General features: G+C 45.4%; 1 protein-coding gene across 17 annotated transcripts in view; it reads left to right on the forward strand.

Annotated features, from left to right (window-relative positions):
- The window catches only part of PPIP5K2 (diphosphoinositol pentakisphosphate kinase 2), a 1,400,407-nt gene that overhangs the window by 649,914 nt on the left and 724,015 nt on the right, over positions 1–26,478 (forward strand). The gene's annotated exons all lie outside the window — the stretch shown is intronic.

The raw sequence follows: 26,478 nt of genomic DNA on the forward strand, positions 1-26,478 counted from the left end.
TCCTTTGAAAATGTCTAACCTAATAGGCAGGATGCTACTGTATATGACAAAGGAGGAGCTGAGAAGCTATGTGAGTAGAGTAGGATGTAAGGATGCGTCTCCTGAGATGACGTGCTGCAGCTGTACCATCCGGTACAAAAGGGGGTTGTGATGGACGGAGCATCTGAACCAATCAAACACTCACACCCAGTCAACAGATCTTGGTTTAATTCATCAACGTTCTTTAGCCCACTCTGCCACCCCAGTTCAGACAGAATGCCAGAAACTGTCCTAGGAAGCTTGTGTCCGGTCCAGGGAAGGCATGGCTTGGCAGTTCGGGCTGGACTGTTCCCATGAGGCACAGGGTCAGACTGATTTGCATATGGCCATGTCTGAATGGGTCGCTGGTGCGAATCAGGGGGAGCATTCCAGATTTCTTGACCGACTCCGCAACTTGAATTACGCAGCACACTCGGCATGCACCCACAACATGGGAGATAGACCTGGCAGGCTGTTGTCATGGTTATTACGACAAGACACAGTCACCTCACCTGTGACGCTGTACGAAACACACAGGGGTTCACGGTTCATACCCAGAGAGACATACATGAAGCCTTCGAGGAGCACTAAATCGTGATGTATCGGTCCTGCCTGCGAGCCACAGACGCGTACATACAGGAGTTTCATCTGCCCTGACACTACAGCGGCTGACAGAGCATTAGCAGGACAAGCTGAGAGTTCCACTGCTGCCAGACGAATTGCGTGATAGTATATTCTCTCTGTTGAAAGGCTATTCTCTCTGTTGAATGGCAGGTCCCCGGGTCCGAATGGGCTACCGGCTGAATTTTTCAAGGCCTACCCCAATATATTAATACCGGAGTTGCTGCGGTGTATACAGCGGCCCTAGATGACTCAGCCCTTGCACTCACGTAGAATGAGGCAACGCTGATCTCTCTCCTGAAGCCAGGCAGAGACCCAGAACATCTTGGTTCCTATCACCCACTGGCTAGGCGTGTATCCCTGTTTGTACCAGCCCTGGCCGACAGTCATCCAAATGGATTTTTCCCAACCAGGAGCACCTCTCTCAATATCCGTAGGCTATACAGAGTTCAGAAATATGCGACGGAGAACTAGCCACGATCTGGATGCTTAGTATTGGATTTGGAGAAGGCCTTTGATTCAGTGGAGTAGCCTTATCTTGCAGCGGTGCTGCGTAAATATACGAGCTAGGGGATGGGTACTTACAAATGGTCCAGCTATTGTACCAGCGACCCATGGTATGGGCCCGAATGGGCAAGCTCATGTCCCCATTGCTTTTCTCCCTTGCCATGGAACCTCTGGCGGCCCTACTGCGAGAAAGTGGAGCAGACTGGGGTATACCCCTGAAAGATGGTCTCTACACGGTGTCCCTATATGCTGACGACCTGCTGCTGTACATGAGGGACTTACATGATATACCCCTAGCTATATCTAACATATTTCGTAGGTTTGAGGAAGTCTAAGGCCGTAAGGTAAACTAGGCCAAGTCGGGTGCTTACTCTTTTAGTGAGAATGTGGACGCAACTGAAATAACAATCAAAGGCACGGCGCTTGCCTGGTAACCAAAAGTGTTAAGATATCTGGGCATATACGTCTACAGATCCCCTCCGGACATACTGGAGGGCAACCTGGTGCGAGCTGTCTCCTCCATACGGGCACAGATACAATTTTGGAAGACTCTGCCACTAAATGTGATGAGTCGCATCACCCTGACTAAAATGATAGTGTTACCCTGGCTATTGTGTTACTTTGCAAATATGCCGGTGTATGTCCCGGTGCGGCTGTTTCAGGAGCTGGAGGGGTTGATCAGAGGTCTGGTGTGGAATACAGGACAGCCCAGAATAGCGCTGCAGAAACTATATGTGTCACCAGAATGCGGGGGCTTGGCAGTTCCTCATCTAGAATTGTATTACTTAGCTGCGCATTTGCAGTGAGTGGCAAAGTGGCTAAGTGGAAAGAACCTGGTAGATACTGCCACTGTGTCGCGTTCATGGACACAGACACAGATCTATAGCCTATTCCACCCACTGTCGAAATCTCCCCGCCCGACACAGTTGCATATTGAGTTGGCCCACAGATGCTACCAAAGGAGCCTACAACTTACAAAAGACACTATTCCCTATGCCCCAATACTACCACTGGTTGGTACGCCCCGGGGCGGAGACTTTGTAGCGGACGCGGCTCTGACTCTCTGGACTGAGGCAGGAGTGGAGACTCTGGGGGACCTATACGCGGATGGTACCTTGTTGCTCGTTGCAACTTTGACAGTGGATACTGGCCTGCCACGCAACCATCATAAGGACATTGACACAGAAGTGGGGAGATTTGACAACTGAGCCACAAACACATCAGTTTCTGCAATACCTGCATGTGATGTGGGAGGTAACGCATGTGATTCACTGGCGAGTGTGGGCTCTACTAAAACCACCACAGAGACTCCGGGCGCGATGGGATGAAGGCAGAGGTCAACCCTGGAAAGATAGGGGCTGGGAACATGTCCTGGCCGCGCAACTCCCGTTTCATACTCATACAAACATATATAATAAGCAGGGCGTATCTCTCGCCAGACAAAATGAATAAATATTTTAACATTGCCGCCACTGCCTGCCCAAGATGCCGTCTACTGAACATGCTGTGGTCCTGCCCCTGCTTCACTCCTACTGACGTAAAATAACAGCAACTCTCACCATTAGCATTAATACCGACATGCCACATACATGGGAGGTTTGTATCCTGGGGTTACACAAACGTTCGAAGGCCAACAAAGTAAGATCCAGATCCTGTGACCTAGGTTTAATCACTGCAAACCGGCTGATAACCAAGAGATGGAAACATAAAGTCCCTCCGGAGGCGCCCCATTGATTAAAATCTCTGGAAAATTGGGCACAGGCGGAGAGCACCATTCTTCATAGAGAAGAAACGGCTGGGTTGCGTAAGTTTCCCATTGCACAGGCCTAGGACGACATCTTGAAAACTCTTGTCCAAACTAGCACGGCTAGTGATACCCGTGTGGAGTGAATGGGCCGTGTACAAGGGGCGCCCTCTGACATGACTGTTAGACTAGGCAATGTCCCCACACTCCTTCATGATGCTGCATAGAAGCGGTCCTGGATGCATGATGCCTTGGCACCCACACAATTACATACCAATTAAGAACAGCGACCCAGGTCATCCATGCTGCGCGCAACCCTCGACATGACCATACTCGGAAAGCACACACCGCACTAGCTACGTGTTTTTTCATATTTTTTCTTTAATGTACCCGATATCTCCATTTCTTTTTTATTTCTTTTTTAGTTTCCTAGTTACGGTTCACAAGTTGAGAAATAAGGATATCTTGCAATCAGGGAAATGGTTCACTTCCTATCACCTGTGCCTTATTGTCTGCTGTTATTCATTGATTGTATTGATCGCAAGTTGTATGACATTGGGCTACTAGACATGTTCATGTCTGACCTATTATTGTAGGATGAAGACCTATATGATAGACATGTCCTGCCCCTCCTTTAGAGGCGACCGTACACGTAGGTATCGTATACCTATATCAAACTGCTAATGCACGTTACCTTTTGAGAGCTAGAGGTAAATTACGCTGTGCTCACTAAATGGTTAAACCTGGAACTACACATATAATGTCATAGTGATATTGATTTTTTATGTAAGTGCATTATACCTATGCCTGATTTGATTGTAATGAGAAAATAAGAAAATGTAATAGAGATATTAAAAAAAAATCGTACCGATGTACCCAGGGCATAGGTACCCCAGAGGTCTCCCAGGGGCTGAAGCATGTATTATGCCACTCATGAGAGTCCATTCAAAATGGAACTACATGCCTGCCATTGCTGGCTGTGTACGTTGGTGCATGCACCACTTACTTAAGATATAGGTTTACTATATCTAAGGGTCCCTGGACTTAAAACCTATAAGTCACCCCTATAGCAGGTCTTTGCAATCCTGAAGGCAGGGTGCTTGGTTCTAAGTGAGAGGGTGCCCATGCATGAGCAGGACACCCCTCCAGCCTATGGAGTCCATTCTCCCGGGTTGTCAGTGCAGCACCCATATACTATAGAGAGGGGCACCGCATAATTACGCGATGACCATTTTGAAAACGGCTGCAATGAATCCTACCATGTTTGGTATCAAACATGTTGGAATCATACCCCCACATTGTAAATGGTGTGGGAGGTATGATTCCAAGCACTGGCAGAGCCCTCCGTTAGGCTTTCAGTGTTCATGGTGCCAACCTTCTAGTCCCGGGCAGCACAAAATGGTTGCTGCCGACCAGAGACAAATTTCTGCCCTCTTGCTGCTGAGCCAAGCTCTAGCAGAGGAAGGTGGAACCATAGGCATCCTGTCCCAGGGAGGTGTGACCACCTACCAGACAGGATTTAGTGTATTGGGACCAGATGGGTGCGCTTGCCAGCACCTTAAAGTCTGCTTGAGAGACACATTTGGTGTCTCTGTGCATAGTCCAGTTCAAACCAATTCTGGGAGCCATTGGCCCCCCGCTCTGGAGCGAAACTGTACAAAGGAAATGGGAGTAACCTACGCCCCTGTCCAGACCCTCCCCAGTGAGGGTCCCCTGAATCTTCCCAACCCTTTCCCTATGGTACTTAAGGGCTTACCTGGGTGTAGGTTCCTAAATTTGTCGTGGGATAAGATTCAGAACTGAAACCACTACACTTCTACTGTCTGGGCAGTCTGGCCTTTGTTGGGCCAGACTTCATCTCCCTTCCAGTCTGTTGAATCGTCTGTGCCTGTGCAACATACAGGATTCGTCCAGGACCTGTGGAGCATCCAAGACACTAGAAGATAATCTCCCTTCAAGTGAACTCGTCACTTCCCTGCATTCGCAGGCACCCCAACACTGCTGACCGGTCTGCTGATCCCCGAGCTCCTGCGGACTCCGAAGGGTTCAACAACACAGATGGTGGTTTTCTATGCCCTTCGAGGCCTGAGCTATCCTCTCACCGATTTTGAGGTCAGAAACCCTTGTGGGGGCTTATTAACGAACCTCTTTGCACTGTGTACTTTTGCAAGTGCAAATGCTTGTTGGCAACTTTGCGTCAAGTGCATCGGGTTCCAAGTTGCCCCAACCTCTGGCAACTTCTTCTACCAAGATCTTCAGCCACACTGCCTCCTGAGCACCGTGGCCTGCTCCTTTTAGTGAGCTGCTCGAGGTCTTCTTGCGACTCCTGTGCCTCCGGCCTGTGGGTCCATTTGAGGGTCACCTTTGTTTTCCTTGGGCTCCCATGGTTGCTCGGGGCCTGCCCTGACTCCCCTGCTTTTGGTGAGTCTCCTGGACCTTGATGGTTGTAACCGTGCACCTTCTTGACGTCCTGCACGAGTTGCATTTGCCAAGGCTTGTTGGTGCTCCCACCAGACACCGACCCCTCAGCACTCTACATCCTTTGTGGGACAGCTAGTTTCCGGGTCCTGGTTTTCCTCCGCATCGCCTGGTAATCACAGCTGCAGAGTCAAGGTTCCCGTCATCTTTCCTGAGGCACCCTATATCGGAGGGCATTCGTCTTCCAAGTCTCCTGGTCACTCCCGAGTGACATGGACTCTGTCCCCTCTGCTTCGGGTATTCCTCTTCAAGAATCCACGTTTGGATTCCCACAGACACTTTTTCCTCTTCCAGCAGCAGCAGTTTCCTGAAGTCCTCCATTGGGTTTGACTGCGGTTTCCAACACCACTTCACACGTACGCACTCGACTACCCTGGTGTAGCTAACGTGGGTTCTAAGGTATCCACGGCTGATGTGGCTCTCCAACCTTCTGTCTTCCGCAGGGTTTCTTCAGTGTCCCCTGGGAAGGGTCCTTAATCTTTAAAAATCCAACCAGGACTTCCACATAGGCATGTACGGAGCACGCAGTCGTGTTATTACACTGTAGACGCTCTCCGTGGGGTCCCTATCTACTCACCTTGGGTGGTTCCTTGGGGTTCCAGTAATTCTACGTCCTCTTGACACTGTCTTGACTCGAGCCGTGGTTCTTATACCACTTATATGGTTTGGTCCCACCTGGGGCCACTGTGTATTTCGTGGTATTTACTGTGTTTCTTTGCTAAAGTATTGTGTGCATTGTGTTTATCGCTCTTTACGAGATACTTGAACATTCTAGAGAGTATTATATAATAATTACATATTTTTATAAATACTTTGTGTGGTTCTTTTCACTTAATATATACTATAAGATTGCATTCTGGTAAAACAAGCTGCTTTACACTCCTTCTGGACTATGCCTGAAGGCTACTGTCCACTGCTACCACTCAGAGAGCTTTCTAAGGTTGTCGAAGACCTCTTAAATCACCATAAGGGTTGTCTGGATTGGTGGAATATGTCCACTTAAAAAAGTGTACATCATATATACCAGGCCAGCCTCTCACAATGGTCATATGCCAAATAACAATTTTGTTCTGTAGCACATCCACCTCATTTGAAACAACTCAAACTTAAGCCACTGAGGTGCAAATGCTGAGCGATCTACTCCACTTTGATGCCACTATAGCCTAGACTAATACCGCACGTCGTGTATGCGCAAGCTCCTGGAAAAGTTTCCTCTGTCTTGTTATACTGACTTTGGGCCACATGTATCATGTATTTTACCAATTGCAAACGACTGGTAAAATGCATTTTGGTATGTATGAATTCCAATTTGCGATTCGGTGACATGTCACCGAATCACAGTTTGGAATTGTGAATACATCCCGGTTTGTTATTAGGAAGGGGAGTGTTTAGGGCGTCCCTTCCTAATACCGAATTGCAGCGCTATGTAGGAATGTTTTGCGAAATGCCGTCGCAAAACTTTTGCATTTTACCACCTACTTCAAGTAGGTGGTAACCCAGTCGCAAACGGGAAGAAGTCCCTCAGGCACCCCTTCTCCTTTGTGAATGTTCGTAAAAATGACTTTTAGAGCAGACTGTGGTCCCATGGACCACCGCCTGTTCTTGAAAAATGAAAATATTATTTTTTTCTTTTTTAAATGCAACCGGTTTCCCTTTAAGGAAAACGGGCTGTATTTAAAAATAAATGATTGCTTTATTTAAAAACGATCACAAACATGACCCCAGCAGGCCACTATCCCTGTGATTCTAGAGATTCCTAATGGATTGCAAATTGTGACCTGCTTCGTTAATATCAAAGAGGTAGGTCGATTTGTGACACTTTGTCATGGTGTTTCATACATTCAAATAGCTATTACCTAATTTCTATTCACAGAGATTCACAAATAGGTAAACTCTATTTGAAAAAATAATACTTGTGGCCCTATAATTCTCAAATTTTTGACCTTTACCTAAGGCCACTTACTGGACCTGTCCACGAAAGGCATTTGGTTGGATAGCTGTGTGCTATACAGATAGGTCTTCAGGAATTTCTACAATGGCTAGTGAGCTAGGTAATTCTAATTAGAAGCGATAACAAAACCTCCATGTTTTACATCAGCAGACATGTATGTATGACATACCGCACCCTGTCCGAAAAGTCACAACTGTGGGACTGGGCAATAGCAAACCGAGTCGCAAGAAGACTTGCCACTGTTTGCCACCCTGCAGAATAAAAAATACACAAGCAGGTACTGGCAACTTGGCTGCAGGCCTATTGATTACTTGAATGTCTTCACCGTATTTCTAGTGTTCTTTAGAATGTCAAAACGGGATCATCTTTGCTGATATTGATAGCTCCAGCATCGCCATGCCAGTTTTGGTACACATACCTGCTATATCTGGCTCAGGGTATTCTTGTACCACTGAAGATTCACCTGAAGCTCCTCTCCAGGAATAACAAACGATTCCTATATCACAACTTGAACTCGCAGATCATGACAGCTTGGTACCTGACCCCAAGAGCAGCCATTTGGACATATTGGCAAGTTGTGGCAATACTGCTAAAAGGGACCACACCTAAGACAACTGTGGCCTACAAGGCAAAGTGGAAGTGTTTCTGCCTGTGGTACAACAGAAAGGCACTAAATCCGATTTTAATACAGTTGTACCAAATATTGCCAAACTTTTTGCACATATTCAAGGAAGGTCTAAAGAGTCAATCGAGCGTGATATCAGGGTTCAAAAGGTCTGATAATGCTTCAGCCTTGTTTGCTCAATTGACCATAAAACAGTTCATGAAGGACCTATTGAGAGATTTCCAGTTCAGTGCCCTCTGGTGCCTAGAGAGTTAAATACAGTGCCCAGTTAGCTCATGCCTGGCACCCTTTGTCCTATCCATTGGGTGGATCTCATACATTTTCAAAAGGAAATAGCTCTTCTCCTGCTTCTGACATCATCAAAGAGTTAGGGGAAGCATCAGACCTTGACTATAAAGCACCCCTAACTGCACTTAACAAACTACAAGGTCACCCTGTGCAGTTACCCAATGTTCATGCCCCAAGTGCCCTCGGCTTTCCACTTGAGCAAACACATTATTTATTAATCTTTTACCTTCAACCATTCAGCGTCAACTGAAAGGGCATTGGATTCGCTGGATGTGCACATGTGCATCACATTTTCCATGGATAGAACCAAAAATATATGTTAAATTGAATGCATTTATTCCAACAGGCAACGACTTGGTATTAAAATGAAAAATGGGTAATGGGGGAATTAGTGCCCCATCACCATAGTGATTAAAGTTTCTAGATGTCAGCAGAAGAATGTCGACGACTTTAATCACTATGGTGATGGGGTACTAATTCCCCATTTTTCATTTTAATACCAAGTAGTTGCCTGTTGGAATAAATGCATTTTGGCATTTACATTGCTTTTTAAATAATAATCACTCACTTTCACGGGCCCCCACTTTGATTTAGAAGTGCCTCGGTGTCTCCATGTGTAGGCCCGCTCTCTACTAAACCGAGTTTCTAGAGAGCGAGGACTGCCAATGATGAAGCATGACACCTAGTGGTGTGTGAGGACAGTCCTTCACTTTTTGTGAGATGCCCGGTACTCTACCGAGTACCTTTCAACCTCCTGGACATTTTCATTCAGGGTAGCTTCTTTTGTGTATACAAGCTTTAGAGAGGGTGCCTGCATCAGAAGTAGGTCACAGTTGCTATTCTTGCTACATTCTGGTGCCTAAGAAGGATTGAGACCTTTGTCCTATACTAGACCTGTGCCTTCTCAATCTCTTTTTCAAACAGGAGAAATCCAAAAGGCTCATACTCGCTCAAGTTCTGGCTGCCCCGTATTCTGGAGACTGTATGCTGGTGCTGGACTTGCAGGATGCATATTTTTGCATCCCCATCCTGCCCATTTACAGATGTTACCTTCAGTTCATGTGGGACAGAAGCACTTTCAATTCACCATGCTCCCCTAGTGCCCCTTTGGTGTTCACAAAGAAGATGGGGGTTGTTAGAGCACACATGTGGAGGTCTGGGGTTCCAGTCATCCCCCTACCTCAACAATTGGCTGCTGAAGATGAGCTCAACCATGCAGTCGTCTTCCACCTCCAGACTATGGCGAACCTCTTGCACTTGCTGGGCTTGACTATCAAGGTCCCAAAATCATATCTGACTCCCTCTCAGGTGCTCCCTTTCATCTGAGCAGTTCTGGACACAGTAGCATGTTAGGCTTATCCTCCTGACTGGCGATTATGGGATATTCAAGCTATGAATGTTATGTTTCAGTACTAGTCTGAATTTCAGTGGGACAGACTCTGAGGCGCCTGGGACTGATAGCCTTGTGCATCCTATTGCTTGACATTGAAGGCCGTTCAACCCGCCATCAAGTTCTAGGACACCACCACGCCATGTGGTACTGCAACCAGCAGGGCGGGTCTGGGACCATTTGTCAAAGGCACTGCGTCTCTGGACATGGCTGGAACACCAGGGTATCTCCCTGGTGGTTCAACACCTGACATGCTGTCTGAATGCGAGGACTGGCAAACTGAGCCGTCGATACCTAGTGGATCATGACTGGGTTCTCCATCCGGAGGTGGTGTAAGGGTTGGTTAGATCTGTTTGCCACTGCGAAGAATGCGCAATGTCAGCAGTTCTTTGCACTGGAGTTTCTAAGGTGGCTCTCTCTCTGAGGGGCTTTTCGTCCTCTGGCCTCCTGCATGCCTTTCCACCAATACTACTCCTGCCCAGAGTTCTCAAGAAGATCAGAAATTACCTGCTCAAGTTATTCTTGTGGCTCCTGGTGGGCACTTAGAATATCTTGAGGATGAGTATCAGTCCTCCAGTCAAGCTGCCTCTTTGGGAGAATCTTCTGTCACAGCAACATGGGGGAGGAGAGGCTACGGGTCCTGCGTCCGAACTTGAGCACACTCCAACTTCATTTGTGGAAATTGTACGGTGAAAGTTGACATCCTCCAACTTTCCTCCTGTAATCTGATGTTTTCTAGCAGCCAGGTGCCCCTCCACTAAGAAAGATATACCCATACCTCTTTGACAAATTTGTGGCATGGTGTGTATCGAAAAATATTGATCCCCTATCTGTTCCTTTTTCTCAGGTCTTATTATTTGTTCTTTCTTTGGCCTAGCAGGGCTCTGCTCCGGGCACAGCTAAGGACTATCTTCCACAGCTATGGACTATCTTCCAGCCATTTCTGCATTTTGCCAGTTGCCGGACCAACCTTTCTTATTTAAATCACCTGTTGTGAGAAGATTTCTCAAAGGTCTGCAACACATTTCCCCGCAGGTCATTCATCCTACCCTTGTGGGATTTGAACCTGGTCCTCACTTTCCTGATGTGCATGCTTTTTGAGCCATTGTACAACTGCCCTCTTCGGTTATTGATCATCAAGTCTGCTTTTCTGGTGGCCATTACATCATCCAGGAGGGTCAACAGGAAGTCTCGGTTTATCCTCTGTATACTACTTTCTTCCTTGACAAACTGGTTCCCTGGACTTTTATCTGTTTCCTCCTAAAGATAGTCACTCCTTTTCACGTAGGCAGACCATCACCCTGCGTGCCTTAACTACCCCAGTTCATCCCTCTGAGGAAAAGGAGTAACTCCACCATCTGGCCCTAAAAAGACTGTGCTATTTTACCTTGACTGCACAAATGAATTCTGGGTGGATAACCAACTCTTTGTAGGGTACATCGGGGCCAAGAAAGGGAAGGCTGTGCAGAAGCTGCAACCACTGCATTAGCTGTGGAGTTCCAGTCCTGGGCATCTGTCAGGCTGCAACATGGGCTTTCTTGCACATGCTTACTAAGCACTATTGCATGGATAGTCAGGTCCAGCAAGATGGGCATTTTGCCCTTTTGGCCCTGCAAGACTATCTAGCCTAAGTTGGATTTGCAAATTCCCATGTAGGGAGGCATTGCTTGTGTATCTTTTCTAAGGTATGGAATCTGTTGCTCAAAGTCTCTATCAGATGAACAAGTTACTTCCCTTCTGAAACGCCTTATCTGGTAGAAATTCCACCCAGCTGCAGATTCCTTACTGACCCTCCCATCTTACCATCTCAGCGCCTTAATCAAAGGATGAGGGATACCCCTTGAAAAGGGCCTTAGAAACTTGCACCAGTAGTCCGTCTTCATTGTTGCTCTGGGCTCCAGGTGTGGAACGTTGGGAAATTGAATTGACAGCGCGCGGAGGTGGCACCTGTATAGATACCACGCTTGTCACTTCCAGTGCAGAAGACACCAGTGTGTAGCCAAAGACCACCACCATATTTTTGAGCAGTCCCCCTGCACACTGACAGGGGTACTGCTCCAAAATATCAGATCATGGGTGTCGATAATTCTGATGTACGGAATCTGCGACTGGATAGTCTTTACCAGACAAGGCATTAACAAAAGTAAATAACTTGTTTTTGTGGAGCGCGGATAGAAATGATTTCTTTTGAAAAGTACAGAGATTTTATCATGTAAGTGGTTATTACCCCCAGCTGTTGTTATAGCTACTTTTGAGGATATTAAAAATCATTTTGATGGACATTTTTGTGAAGATATTTGCTTTGAGAACCCAACCCACAAAGTAATGCTGTAATGCCACAAAGGAATTAATGACCTAGGATTGTGACACAAGGCTGATTTTTATATGATTATTAGACCAGGTGCCAAATCTCCAGTCAGACTGGTCAATTCAGTTACAGATCTCCATTGGAAATAAAGATTCAAACTTGCATTTCAAAATTAAATGAGTAGGCTCAATAATTTTATTTACACCCTGTAAAAATATTACTATTCAATGTCCCACTTAATATTAGAGGTGAGTTGACACAATTTTTTAAGAAAAATCAAAATGATGGCATTATTGAACTGGAGGTTCAATAATGCTGAAACGGCTCCAAAAATGTAATTTTGCCCAAATTAGGCATGGAAAAAATGGTGAGCTTACTGATCCCATATCAATAGACAGAGGTGTATGACAAGGTTGTTTGTTGGCCCGACCCTCTTTTGCCTTTTTATTAATGGCCTAGTGGAGGACTTGATTGCAGGGAGGGATATAGATGCTCCTAAGTTGGCGAACCGCAAGGTACCAGCATTGATGTACGCCGACGATACCCAACTGCTATCAAAGACTCCTATAGGAATACAGAGGGCCTTAGACACCTTTCATTATTTCTGCAAGAGTAGTGGTCTAGAGATTACCTTGCAGAAAACCAAATACATGTTTCTTTAATGCAGGTAAAACCACACAACGAAATCCCCAGCTAAATGGGAAACCACTAGAGAAATTGACCGTTTTTAAATATCTGGGAATCACACTTACCGAAAAAATTGAATGGAGTGTACAAATAAAGAAGGGAAGCCTAAAGCTGGCCCAGACAACGGGGACGCAGATAACAAAGATGCTTAGGAAGTGTACCCATAAAACAGTTGGACCGGTGATGAAAATTTACAAAGTACAAGCCATGGGGGGCTAGGAACCAGTTATATAGGGCAGAAATCAGGGGCCATCGCCTAATGACCCTCTATCTAAGATCGAGAATTCCTTTGTCAGGAAACCTTTGGGTCTTCCCTTAGCATGCTGCTCCGAATGGATCTTTGGGTTGAACCAATTGCAGAGGATGTTGTCCTTAGACCCCTTTTTTTATTGGCGACGCCTATGGAGTACCCCGGAATTAGCTGTTTAGAGAGAAGAGTTGAAGTAAGTGTTTAGCATTCAAGGAGAAAGCAAAATCTCACAGCTGGTTCACATGGAAAATACTTTAACAGCTATGTGAATGGGAGACCTATTGGTTAGTGCTGAAGAAAGTTGTCAGACAACATCTAGGCAGGCCCTGTCAAAAAGCTTTATGGAATGCAATTTTGCACAGATACAGGGGAGCTGGGACATTGACTGCAGCATTTTTAGAGATAAAACAGCAATATAGGTTAGAACCTGCCCTTGCTAAAGAGCTTCATCTACAGTTTAGGTATGTAGTACCCCCATTACGCGCTTTTATAAATAACTGGGGGGGGTACGCCAACTCAGGGATGTCCGACATGTAATAACGTACCGGAGACAGATTACCATGTATTACTCTTTTGTCCAGCATGTAAGAAGGCAAGACACTGATGGTTACTGCATTTGTGCAGAAACCTCGGAACAAATCATTGCACACAGACCTTTAATGCAACACCAGTATGCCCATTGCGTATTCAGTTACTCGTTTTCTATTTTCCATGTGTTGTGTACGTCGAGCTATTTTAAAACTAGGGCTTACCTAACTTGATCATTGCATTCTATCACTGTGATTGGTCTTTTCTTCAATTTTATCTGTAATATTTTAACTTTACAAGTGTGTATCTTTTTAATTATTTACTATATTTTAAATTTCTACTTTTTATTGGATTTTATAAATAATATAGTAATGCACATGCACTTTATCAATTATGAAAGCCTTACTGGGAAAATTAAATGAATGAATTGTGCTGTATCTTTTATCTGTGCTTTTAAGGCCTCAATGGCCGAAATAAATATTTTTTTTACTTGACTTGACTTGAACTGGAGGATGGCAATTCACGATAAACGACCCAGGCTGTCGAAATGCGAATACTACAACATAAATTGCGAACAAGGTGTAGAACACAGGGAGCCCCACTAGTCCAGTATACGTGCAATGTGGACACAATGAGAATGATCTAAGCTGGCCCAGTTCTCTTAGTAGTGAAACCGCAAAACAAAGTCCAACTTCAAATGACGTTGAATCGTTTAGAAGCACACATGATTGAAAGATATCAAACAGTGACAGAAGGCCTAAACGATAGTGACAAAATCTGGGCATTGATCTCAGGTTGGATACTGATAATAAAATAACCTAAAATTAAACATGTGTAGCTGAAGTATGTTGGATATATTATTAATACAGTGTTATCATTGTTTCAGAAGATTCATTTGACTTCCCTGGTATGTATGGTGTGACCGCTGAATATATTTACAAGTAAAGTTGTATATATCGTCGTCTTACATATGTGTTGTGCACATTAGAATTGAAGCCCATATTACACAGCGCGCTGGTGAAGTAGATGGGAAGTAGTTGTTTGTCGCTTTCTATTTAGTTCTAGTATTTTTATTTCCTTCCTTTCCCCCCTTGTTCGATAGACAGTATCATTTATTGAGAAGACCAGATTTTTGATTTTTCATCAATATGGTCTGTGTATTCTTTGGTCGCCTCCAACTGGCTGTCTCCATATTGAGGGAGAGATATATATCACTCAAGACAATGTTCGTCATCATATTGGGATTCGGAGCATGTGATTACTCCGGTGATGCATTCAACAGATAAGAACAACACTACATCTGATGATTTGTTTACTGATACGAGGTGTATTGAGCAGTCCACTTGATCTAGACATTGAGTCAGTCTTTGGTTTTTATTGTAATTTCATTCCTTATTTGCAGATCCGTGTACGTACCTGCAGTCACAATGTTGGGACTTTAAGCCCATTCCAGAGTGATTACACATTACGAGAGTACAAGAATTAAATATTGTAACATGGTACACTCATTATTTGTTATAATACAGACCTTTCGAGTCTGTTTTTGGTTTTGATTGTAGTTGCTCCAGATATGCCTTTTCTAGCACACAAACACTTTAGAGAAGCAAAGTTGCCTTGACGATACAGACTTTATTGAGTCTGTTCACTGTGTTTATCGCAGTTGATGCCGGCATGCGATTGGTTACACTGGGCAACCTGCCTTCAAAGAGATGTTTCTTCTGCGTTGGGGTTGGCACACTTGGAAATGCCATTAAGGAGAGGACCGAGATTTCTTTTGCTGCAGACTGCTTCATCAGTTGGTGAGATGATTTATTCGCCGTTCTATTCTTTTCGTTTCCGCAAAGAGCCAGGGTATGGGTTTACTGTGTTTAGTGACCATAATTTTTTCATTTGTCTCTGTTTTATCCCCTGCATTTATTAGGAAAGGTTATGAAGGCTCTTTAGGAGCACATGGTCACCACCGGAAGAAGTAGGGGATAACTGCTTTTTTGGAACACTATATAAATAAGCAGCCTAGGTTTAATATTATCTAGCAGAGAAGAGCTCAATATATCTATTTGTCTTCTTATATTTATAGGTGACTTCACCATAGGTTGAGGTTCGACCCGAGTAAGGGTGTCTGGATTTAGGGATTGTACCCCTTTCGAAGAAGGTGCTTTAAGTGCAACCGTCGCTTCATATTCGTGTTATAGGTATGCTCTTTTATTGTACAGGCAGTAGGACCATCAGGGGTGCACATGTGGGGGTTGGCCGCCCACGATCACGTCAGCAGAGAAAAGTTAAAACCCTGACGAAGCCGTAGATAAACCCTACCACTGTGAAACACGTTAGCACAAAGGGATTGGAGTGTGGTGAAAATAAAGACAAGAACAACAAGAGCCCCATTGATATTTTGCTGATTTCTTTTTGACATTTACCAATTAAGTCTTTGACTGTGCATGTGTGCTCCAAGAAGTATTGTTATACGCTAATTTCTTGGTGTTTGTGAATTTTACACAAAATTGATAAAAAGTTTCTCCAATCTGACGGAATGCTTCAGAGGGTTATTGAAGAAAAGTGTGGAATTTGACTGTTCATTTAAGTGTCAATAAAATGTTACTTTAATCAAACAGAGCATTCTTTCTGCTCCTGCACTTCAGGCTTATGTGGAGGCCCATGAGACTTTTGTAACGGTTGACGCTTACGCATATGGCTTGGGAACCTCCTTGTCACAACTAGACGGTGGAAAAGAAATCACAATTGGTTTTGCATCTAGAAGAATGCAAGTGGTAGAAACAAGGTACTCTGGGTAGGAACGTGCCCTTTTTGCCATGGTCATCCCCCACTTTTTGCCCTAGTGCTAATGTTTTTTGACTGAAAGTGCACTAGGTCCCTGCTAACCAGGTCCCCAGTAATGGTGGTCTTTCCCTTCAAACAATTAAAATGTTCAATTGTAACCAAATTTGCAAGGACTTTAGCACCCCTGTAAGTCCCTAATAAATGGTACCCCTGGTAATTAGGGTATGGGTATTAAAGAGGGTCCTTAAGGGCTTCAGCATGTATTATGCCACCTCAAGGGACCCACACACAGATTGTATGTATACTGCTATTGCAGGCTGCGTGAAGAAGTGGAGAAGTGTGGCTCACTGGTTAGAGCAGGCAGACCCTGAAGCAGAGGTCAGACCCGGGACCAGGGTTCAATTCCCGACGCGGCAGGGTCTTGAGCTCAAATGTCCACGGACTCGATAATTCTCGCTTCGGTGCCTGACCTAATCATGGGTTCACACTCTGCAACTCTGGGCATTAAGCTTGCTTAATCTCCACAACGGCCCCCCGCGGCGGGATGCCTGGCTTTCACCTTGGGGATGCCCGTTAGGGGCTATCTCACAGGGAAAAGCCAGGACGGGTTCCCAAGGCAAGCGCCGAGATGCCTCCGGGTAGTCGAGCGCTATATAAGAACGTACAAAAAAAAATAAAAAATAAAAAATGGTGGAAACCATTTTCGCAAACGCAACATGACCCACTCCCCGTGTGCCATGCCCAAAAGACACTGCATATACTATATGTAAGTCACCCCTACAGCAGGCCTTACACCTTACATATCGTCGTGCCGTGTGTCAGCCCTAAAGTACTCAAACATAAATGTCTCTACAATTCCAACCAAAAAGACATATAACTCCAAATTAAAAATTAAAACAATAAGAAATAAACATCCTCACATCCTCCCTGATTGTTGGTTACAAAGTTGTGCTGGAATAGCAGAGCGCCTTCCATCTATACCTTCATGACACCTTTCCTGGTCTCCCATCACCATCCCCCCTCCATATCTAATTTGCATCACCCTGTTCGGCAGCAGCCGCCCTATTCAGAAAAAACAGACGTAATGGCTCCCAAATGTCTTTCGGTCTCGAAATTGTTGGTAACTCCTCTGCATACGTTTCCATGTTATCTTTGCAATAGATCAAATCCTTTATCCAGTGTTCCACTTTCGGGGTACATTCCCCCCCCCACGTAATTGCCACTCTCCGCGTAGCAATAAGTAGGGCCAATGTTACAAATCTCCCACTCACTCCTCTGATGTGTGGCACACAGCACAGTAGGCAGACAAGCGGAGTACACTGGAGCTCCACGGCTACCATAGTCTTTGTCTCTCACCACCGAATCCCAGAACTCATTCACCCTTCTACATCCCCAAGCTAGATGCAGAAAATCTGCGTCCCCCTGTCCGCATCTCGCACAACAGTCAGATTCAAGCAGGGTACCTGTTAACTCACATACATTCTTCCAATCTTTCTCTAAAATCGGCTCAGGTAGACAGGCATTCCATCTCTCCCAACTACTGTCCGGTTTGCTAATACATTCTTCCTTGATCATCCTATATAGCCTAGAGATCAGTTTCTTATTAGTGGGAGTGGTAAGTACAAACTGTCGGGACAACTGTGTAGGAGGTTCCAGGAGATAAGTAGTGTAATACACCCTGATCGCATATCGCATCTGTGCATCGCAAATCTGAACAGCAATGATGGATTACTAATATATTGAAGGGTGACCGGTGTAATAAACGACCCTTCTGGGGATATATCCTGCATCAGTTGAAAGCCTGCCTCATTAAGCAATCGCATCGATGGCGCTTCGTGTATCACTGATAACTCAGCGTAGTGCTCTATTTACATGGCTGGTACGTATAGCGGCAATTTGTGCGCCAGGCGCCATATCGCTTGCCAGGCGGCTATGGTTGCGTCCACTGCATTTATTTCCATTCTCGGAGTTCCACGTGCCCAGTGTGTGATCATGCTGTGCAAGGGCACCGGATATTTTGTAGGTATCAAGGACCCCCTGATATGGATGGGACTCCTGGGTCAGGGAAAACAATTTTTATGTAAGGGTATATACCCAGGCAGACTTACAGTACAAAGGCTGGCTATTTAGAAAAACATATTATATAAACATCAATAATAAAATTAGTGCAATGGACTGAAATGATATCAAAAAGGTAATTTTTAATTCCGATATAAAAATGAATAAATACATATAGCTTTGTATACACAATATACATGATAAAAACTCTTGATTCTTTGTGTGACCTTTTTTAAATACATATTAAGAAGTCATAACAATATAATAAAAAAGGCTTTTTCCTTATTTTTAAATCTCTGGTTATGGAGAATGGGGCTGTGTGTCAACGCGTTTCGACAAAGTCTTTTGTCTTCATCAGGACAAATGAATATTCAGCCACTTTTTCTAAAACAGATTATGAAAAAATTGATTCGGAGTTAATGGAGGAAGTAAGGCACCTTTCCTTTGATATCTTTAGTAGGTATGTGATAACTGATTAAACAGTGTTCACTGCTCCCATCTTACTTCTACCTGCATCTACTTTTCATCGACTTTCAAAAAAGGAGGGAAACATCAAGCGTTCTCCGTCATTTTCATCGCCACATTGCGTTGTAATCGCTAAAGCTGGTTATCCTTATCAATCGATGACTTTCAAAAAACGTGGGAGAGGAGAAGGACTGTCGGCTGATGAATCGTATCGAGATCAGATACGAACGGGCTTCAGATACAAACAGGCTTCCATTAGGGTTTGCCTCCGTTATGAATATAATCTCAGGGCAGCTCTAGATGTTGCTTGCTGAAGAGAAGAGGATTATCGCCGACTTTTCGCGCTTTTTTCTCCGCTTTCATAAACAAGGGGCTGCAGTTCAAATCGGATGTCCGTTACACGTATCACGCCCACGTTGTAAAGTCCAAGGAGCTTGAGACGTCTCTGTTTCCCTCAGCGGTTCGTATAGAAAAAGTGGCTGAATATTCATTTGTCCTGATGAAGACAAAAGACTTTGTCGAAACGCGTTGACACACAGCCCCATTCTCCATAACCAGAGATTTAAAAATAAGGAAAAAGCCTTTTTTATTATATTGTTATGACTTCTTAATATGTATTTAAGAAAGGTCACACAAAGAATCAAGAGTTTTTATCGTGTATATTGTGTATACAAAGCTATATGTATTTATTCATTTTTATATCGGAATTAAAAATTACCTTTTTGATATCATTTGTCCATTGCACTAATTTTATTATTGATGTTTATATAATATGTTTTTCTAAATAGCCAGCCTCTTGTACTGTAAGTCTGCCTGGGTATATACCCTTACATAAAAACAACGGCAAAATGTGGAGTAAACGCATGCGGCCTCATCCAATAGAACACGTATTGAGCTTGCGAGCACAGATAGTAGGCATACAAATCCGGCACTCCGAACCCTCCCTAGTCATAATCACTGGTGAGTATCGACCATTTTACTCTAGCAGTTTTGCCTCCCCAGACCATCCGCTGCAGGACCCTTCGGAGGGTATTAAAAAACCCTTTCGTTAGCACAATCGGGATGTTGATAAACAATTACAGTAACCACGGTAAGACCACCATCTTAATTAATGCAATACAATCCCCCAGAGAGAGCGGCAAAGAGACCCACACATCTACCTGCTGCTCCAGCCTGAGGTATGATGTTCCATAGTTTTCCCGTATCACTGTGCTCAGGTCTCCCTGGATCCAGACTCTGAGATATTTTACTGCGTCCGCAGACCACACCAGGTGGAACTCCATATCCAGCTGTTCAGTGGACTCCATCAGAGGAATAACAATGGATTTATCCCAAACTAAGAGGCCCGACAAGCGGCCAAATCTAACATACTCACGTAGCAGCTGTGCCAGATGCCGAGAGGGTTCACGAACAAAAAGCACCATATCATCCGCGTACAGCGAGATGGCAACTGGACGAAAGTTATAATTTAGTGCTGCTTCCCCATGTCTCTGCCTAATGACACACTCCAGTGGTTCCAGTATAATTGCAAATAGCAGGCATCCCTAGTGAGTGCCCCTCCCTATGTCAAACTGTTCGGACGGCATACTGCCCATGCGCACCCTGGCTAATGGCTCTGTATAAAGCACCCTTATCCACTGTATATATAGGGTAGAGAATCCCATACTCTGTAAAATAAATACCATGTAATTCCACTCAAGGGAATCAAACGCTTTCGCTACGTCCAGCAGTACTGCCGCTGTTGACATGCTTGGCTCAAGTATATGTAACATGGAGAATATAGTCTGAAGATTGTGGGATGTGGATCTATCGGGTATGAAACCCGACTGATCAGGCAACACCATGCACAGCATCAGGGGCTGCAACTTAACCGCTAAGATCTTGTCAGTATTTTGGCATCTATGTTAATCAGTGACAGAGGGTGGAAAGAGTCACATCTGCCCCAGGGCTTGTCTTTTTTGAGCATAGTTATTATCAATGCCTGCCGCAATGATGGTGGCAGTTTCCCGGACTCATGTGCCTCAGCATACACCTCTAATAAATATGGAGCAAGGAAGTCTGCTTAAGTTTTATAGAATTCCACCGTAAGGCCATCAGACCCAGGTGCTTTCCTATTGGGAAGTGATAGTATAGCTGCCTTAATATCCTGCTCATCTATTGCCAAACATGAGTACTCCCTATGAGCATCTGACAGCCAGGCGCACTCCACATCCTCTAGGTATTCCTCAAACTCAGCCCCCGTTGCACCCCCTTTGGATGTGTATAAATCGGCATAAAATTCTCGGAATTGGTATGTAGTGGCAAGTGGATGGTAATGTTCCCCCCCCCCATGTGGGTCCGTGATCTTATCTATTTGAGGTTGCTCCATGCGATCTTTATTCTTGTTTGCTAATGTGCGCCCCGGCCTCCCTCCCTCTTCATATCGTCGTGCCGTGTGTCAGCGTGATAGATATTTTATTTCAGTTTCAGCCAATGCGTCATATTCTTTAATCAACTCATTTATACAGGCCAAAGGTCAGCTGACGAGCCATTGTGTAACTACGATCCAATTCACGAACTGCGATCTCGACTCTGTGGTGCTGCGGTCTAATATCTTTCAAAATACCTGCTGCAGTACCAATGACCACCCCCCTGATTGTTGCCTTAAAAGCCTCCCATAGCGTGGAGGCCTCTTCTACTGAGCCCTTATTGATTGCAAAATATTATTCAATAGCTTCCCGCACTGTAGTCTCGTATACTGGGTCAAGCAGTGCTTCGCTTCAGAGCACAGCTGCCATGTAAAAGGGCAATGCAAGGCCGTCGGGATTTCTAATTCCAACTGCACGGGATTATGGTCTGACAATGTGCGCGGTAATTTCGCCACCTCCCACTCCCAATCTATGGCATCTCCTCCCAACAGCCCATAATCCAGTCGCGACCAACTGTTATGCTATGGCATCGGATGTGTCCCTTCTTTCGCCAGGGGGTTTCTTACTCTCCACACATCACTCAACCCAAATTCTTCCATGGCACATTTAACACATTGGGCTACTTTAGGAGTGCCGTGGGACAGTGGATTAGATTTATCCAGGCCATGGTTTAAACAGGTGTTCAAGTCCTCTCCCCACAAAACATCCGCCTCTGGCCAACCCCTCATTTCAGCATACATCCGCAAAAAACACTCTGGGTCATCTGTAATGGGTCTATACATGTTAATGATAGTCTCCAACGAACCTCCCAGTTTCCCTTGCCCCATTGCACATCACCCCTCATCAACATATGTATGAACGGGCGCAAATGCTACTCTCCGTTTAACCAATATCATCGGGCTTCTAGTATATGATGAAAATGAAGCCGCCAGTTTAAACCCCGCCCATCTCTCTGCAATGCCGTGTTCTGTATTCTTAGTCAAATGCGTTTCCTGCAACAAAGCTATATGTATGGTATGACGATTCAAATAGGCTAGAGAGTTGAGGCCCCTCACATTCCAGGTCAACAGTCAAAATCTCTCACCCATAGCAGCCCGAGCAATACCTGACCACTCTGTCATTGACTCATACGGCTGTGGAAGGGCAATGTCAGAACACATTTAGTAAGCTCATCATCGTGCTCAGCTCTCACTCCAACCGACTTTGGTGCAACAATCAAGAAAATAAAACACAACATATACCCCACTCTTACCACCCCCGCCCCCGCCAACCTCCCAATTAGGTCGAGACCAAAACCTACCCCCCACCCACACATCAGCCCCATCTTCCATACAGCTCAACATTGGGGAACACCCGCTAGGGGGGGAGGAACGGCAACGAACACTCAATCCATGGTGAGGTTGCCAGATTATAACTGCATGGCACACCTGTGAGCATTCAACTAAAAAAGGATAAAGTGTCCCCCCTATAGGTAACGGGGGCCCTGGCCCTTACCTCCCTCAGGATGGCATTCTTGTCGACATAGTTCAACAAGTGCACTATTATCGGGTGAGGTGGCGCACCCGGGTGAGGCCTAGGGCCCAACGAGCCGTGCGCCCTCTCAACTATCATTACTGTGGACAGCACCGAGCCAAAAAGTTCACGCAGTAGCCCATCAATGAATATCTCCTTTTTCGAAATATCGGTGGATACTGGCAGGCCAAAAATGTGAAGGTTGTTGCGCCTAGAGCGAGCTTCTAAGTCCTCATTCTTCGCCTTTATAATCTCCAGCACCTTCTCCATTTGTAGAATTTGAGTCCGGGATTCCACCTGTGAGTCCTGCGTGTCTGATAATCTATTTTTCAGGACGTCTAGTCTGTGTTCATGCTTATCCACCTTCTTCTTCACAATATCCAGTCTAGTCGCCAGCGTATCTATTTTGCTATCAATTGACTCCATGCCATCTCGTAGCTCCAGCAGGATAGTTCTGGTGTCGTCCTCTGTGTCTTCCGCTGTCCCTGAGGCACCCTGTGACCCGGACTGATCCCCCATGGCTTCGCTGGCGCGTGTGTTGCGTTTATTTTTGAACTGAAGGTTTGACTGTTTGAGGTCAGACTTTTCAATAATGGTAACGATTTGAGCAGGGTTCTGCGCGGTATCCAGCCTCGTCACTTGAAATGTGCACAGGCCCAGCAATCCTATCTGCTGTGAGCGCGGACCAGCTCCACACCAGCTCAGCAAATTTGCAATACCCCACAGCAGTCAGATACCTCTGGGAACACCCAAGAGCGCACACCGCTGCGATCCAGAGGGGTCGGCGTGTTCAAGGACACATATATATGTTGTCGGCAAACCCTACTGCTCCGTTCATGACCAGGCAGGCCCCCAGGAGCACCACCACTCAGTGAGGCAATGCCCAGTCACACCCAGCCTTGCCGTTTAACAGTCTAGTGATCCCTGCTACAGTGCTCTGCTGCTGATCCGTATAGATATGGGCACCTCCGCTCTGCAGTGTATCTGCCACTGGCTTATGGTCCGTCGCTCAGGAGGCTTACAAGTCACACCAGGATCCCTTGCGCTCACAGGCGTCGACGCAGCCTTCCCCCCAGCAGCCCAGGAGCTCTAGCAGCGCCTCGCGCCTGCCAACCTGCGAACGCCAGAGCCTCCGCGCCACAGAATGTCAGACCAGTACAGCCTATCAGCAGTGGGAGTATCGCACCTCTGTGCCCCGGAGAGTCAGGCAGTCCCGACCCGCCAGATACCACCATTCATTTCTACAGGGGCATCCAATCGGGGCCCCAACGCTGATCAACACCCGGCCCAGCCCGCGACCCATGCCTCACTTACTGCGCCTCCACCTGATCAGCTGTCACACCAGGCTCCATTCTGGATAGGTCCATGCTGCAGCAGCCACGGATTCCCAGGGTTCCCTCTGTTCCGGCCGCAACTTCTGTCGCCCTGGGTGTGGCTTAATTACAGCGAGTGGCCACCGTCAATAGTACATTTCCTGTGCAGTTAAGCGGACCACCCCTCAGGAATTAGTACAACAAGGACTTTCACCCCACCATAGTTTCCTCGCAGCAACGCTCCTCAGCAGCCGGGCTGCGGGTGAGCGCCATTTTCTTTTCGGCTGGATCAGAGCTCGATCATCAATTCATGCGGTTCCGAAGCAGTTACAGGCACAAAAACTTCCCCGCTTCTGGTCGAAGGTATTAGTCACCTTCCCATGTGGTTTTTAATCAGCGCCAGTGTCTGTGATGTGTGGTATTAACCGTTAAGTGAATCTGGCTTGCGGAGCTCCCTCAAGAGGCAGCCATTCCGCCTCGCGCCAAAGCCACGCCCCCAACTTTCTACCACAGAAATGTGGTGTTTTATTTACAAATTATAAGGTTTGATGGAATTCTGGGTAATAGAACCTGGTGTGAGCCAGTCAAGTCACCCCATCCTGGATTCCCCTGGGTGTCTAGTTGTCAGAAATGTATGATATGCTAGGTTTCCTTAGGTTCCGGCAGAGCTAGGGTTCCAAATCTACAGCTAGGCACTTTGCAAAAAAAGGGTCAGTTTTCACTGTAAAAATAAAGGGTCAGTTTTCACTGTAAAAATAAAGTGTGTCCACGTTGCGTTTTGAGCCGTTTCTTGTCGCGGTCACGAGGCCTACCAACACACGTGAGGTACCATTCCTATCGGGAGACTTAGGGTAACACACAATCGTAGAGCGACTGTTATTACCTATTGACTTTCGATGCATTTCTGCCTTCCAAATGAAAGACAATGTGTAAAAAAGACGTTATTTGGAAAAATAACCTATAATTCTCATGCTAGTATGGATACTCACAATTTCAGCAAAATGCAAATATCTACTGTTTCTAAACTCTATATTTTGTTCCATTTTCAGAAATGCATAGGTGTCTTTCATACCTATTTTTTCCCTTATTAATTGCTATATAGCCGGTACATAAAAAACCTTTGCAAGACACTGCTCATTTATTGGCTCTGGGTTCGTAGGGTTCTTGGGGAACCTACAATTCCTATATATCCCCACAACCAGAAAGGTCCAGCGGATGTAACGGTATATTGCTTTCAAACAGCTGTCATGAGTAGAAGAAGTTACAGGTGAAAACTTTGACACAAATGGCTGTTTTTTTCAACACATTTTCAATATTTCCTATATTCTAATGTTAGTTTCTACAAAGAAACCTTGAAGGATCTACACAAATGACCCCTTGCTGAATTCAGAATTTTGACTACTTTTCTAAAAATGTATAGCTTTCCAGGATCCATTATTGCTTTTAAACCCATTTCTACCACTAACTGGAAGGAGGTTAAAAGCACCTAAAATAGCAACAATAGGTTATGTCCCAGAAAAATGCCAAAACTGTGTAAAAACATTTGTGTTTTCTGACAAAAGTCTGCTTTTCCCTGAAAGCTGAGAAACTGGTGATTTCAGCACCACAACCACTTTGTTGATACCATTTGCAGGGAAGAAAACAGACGCTTTCATCTGTTGCCCTTTTTCCCCCAAAAACTAAATTTAACTCTATTTTGGCAAATTTCTGGGTCCCCTCCAGGGGAATCCACAAACCCTGGGTACCTTTAGAATCCCCAGGATGTTGGAAGAAAAGTACGCAAATTTGGTGTGAATACCTTATGTGGTCAAAAACTTACAGAGGCCTAAACACGAACTACCCCAAATAGCCAAGAAAAGGCTAAGCACGGGGGGGAAGCATAGCAGCAAAGGGGTTAAGAAACTGATATCAGCATGCAATATCTGCTCCATCACTTCAGAGGCTGTAAGAAGTCTCAGCAGAGCCCAAATGGAGTGGTGTGGCTCACTGGTTAGAGGCGGCAGACCCGGAAGCAGGAGTCGGCCCGGGACCAGGGTTAAATTCCCGACGCGGCAGGGTCGTGGACCAGGGTCAGCGGAATCGATAATTCTCGCCTCGGTGCCCACTATAAACAGGTGTCCCACTCGGCAAATCTAGGCATTAGCTTGCCTAATCTCCACAACGGCCCCATCAACGCCGGGGATGCCTGACTCCACCTTGGGGACTCCCAGTAGGGACCATCCCACAGGGAAAGCCAGGACGGGTTCCCCAGCGGTATACCGTGCAAGGATACTCTGGTAGTAATTGTGCGCGTTACAAAACAGCATATAACATAACATAACATAACCTATGGCGCCAACTACCGGCATGCAGGGCACATTGGTTAAAACATCTCTGGATGACTTTTGGATTCGGGGAGTATTTTAAAGGTGAGAAATCTGTAGGTAAATCCACCAAGAACAGCATTACTGAAGGTAAGTAACTTGTTCTTTAGGGAATTTACGTTCCCCGTGAAATTTGTCTAATTCTCTAATCTCCTTTTATATATGTTATTTTATCCTGCAAATCCA

The sequence above is a fragment of the Lissotriton vulgaris genome, chromosome 3_1, assembly GCF_964263255.1.
Source record: "Lissotriton vulgaris chromosome 3_1, aLisVul1.2, whole genome shotgun sequence".
Lineage (NCBI taxonomy): Eukaryota > Metazoa > Chordata > Amphibia > Caudata > Salamandridae > Lissotriton > Lissotriton vulgaris.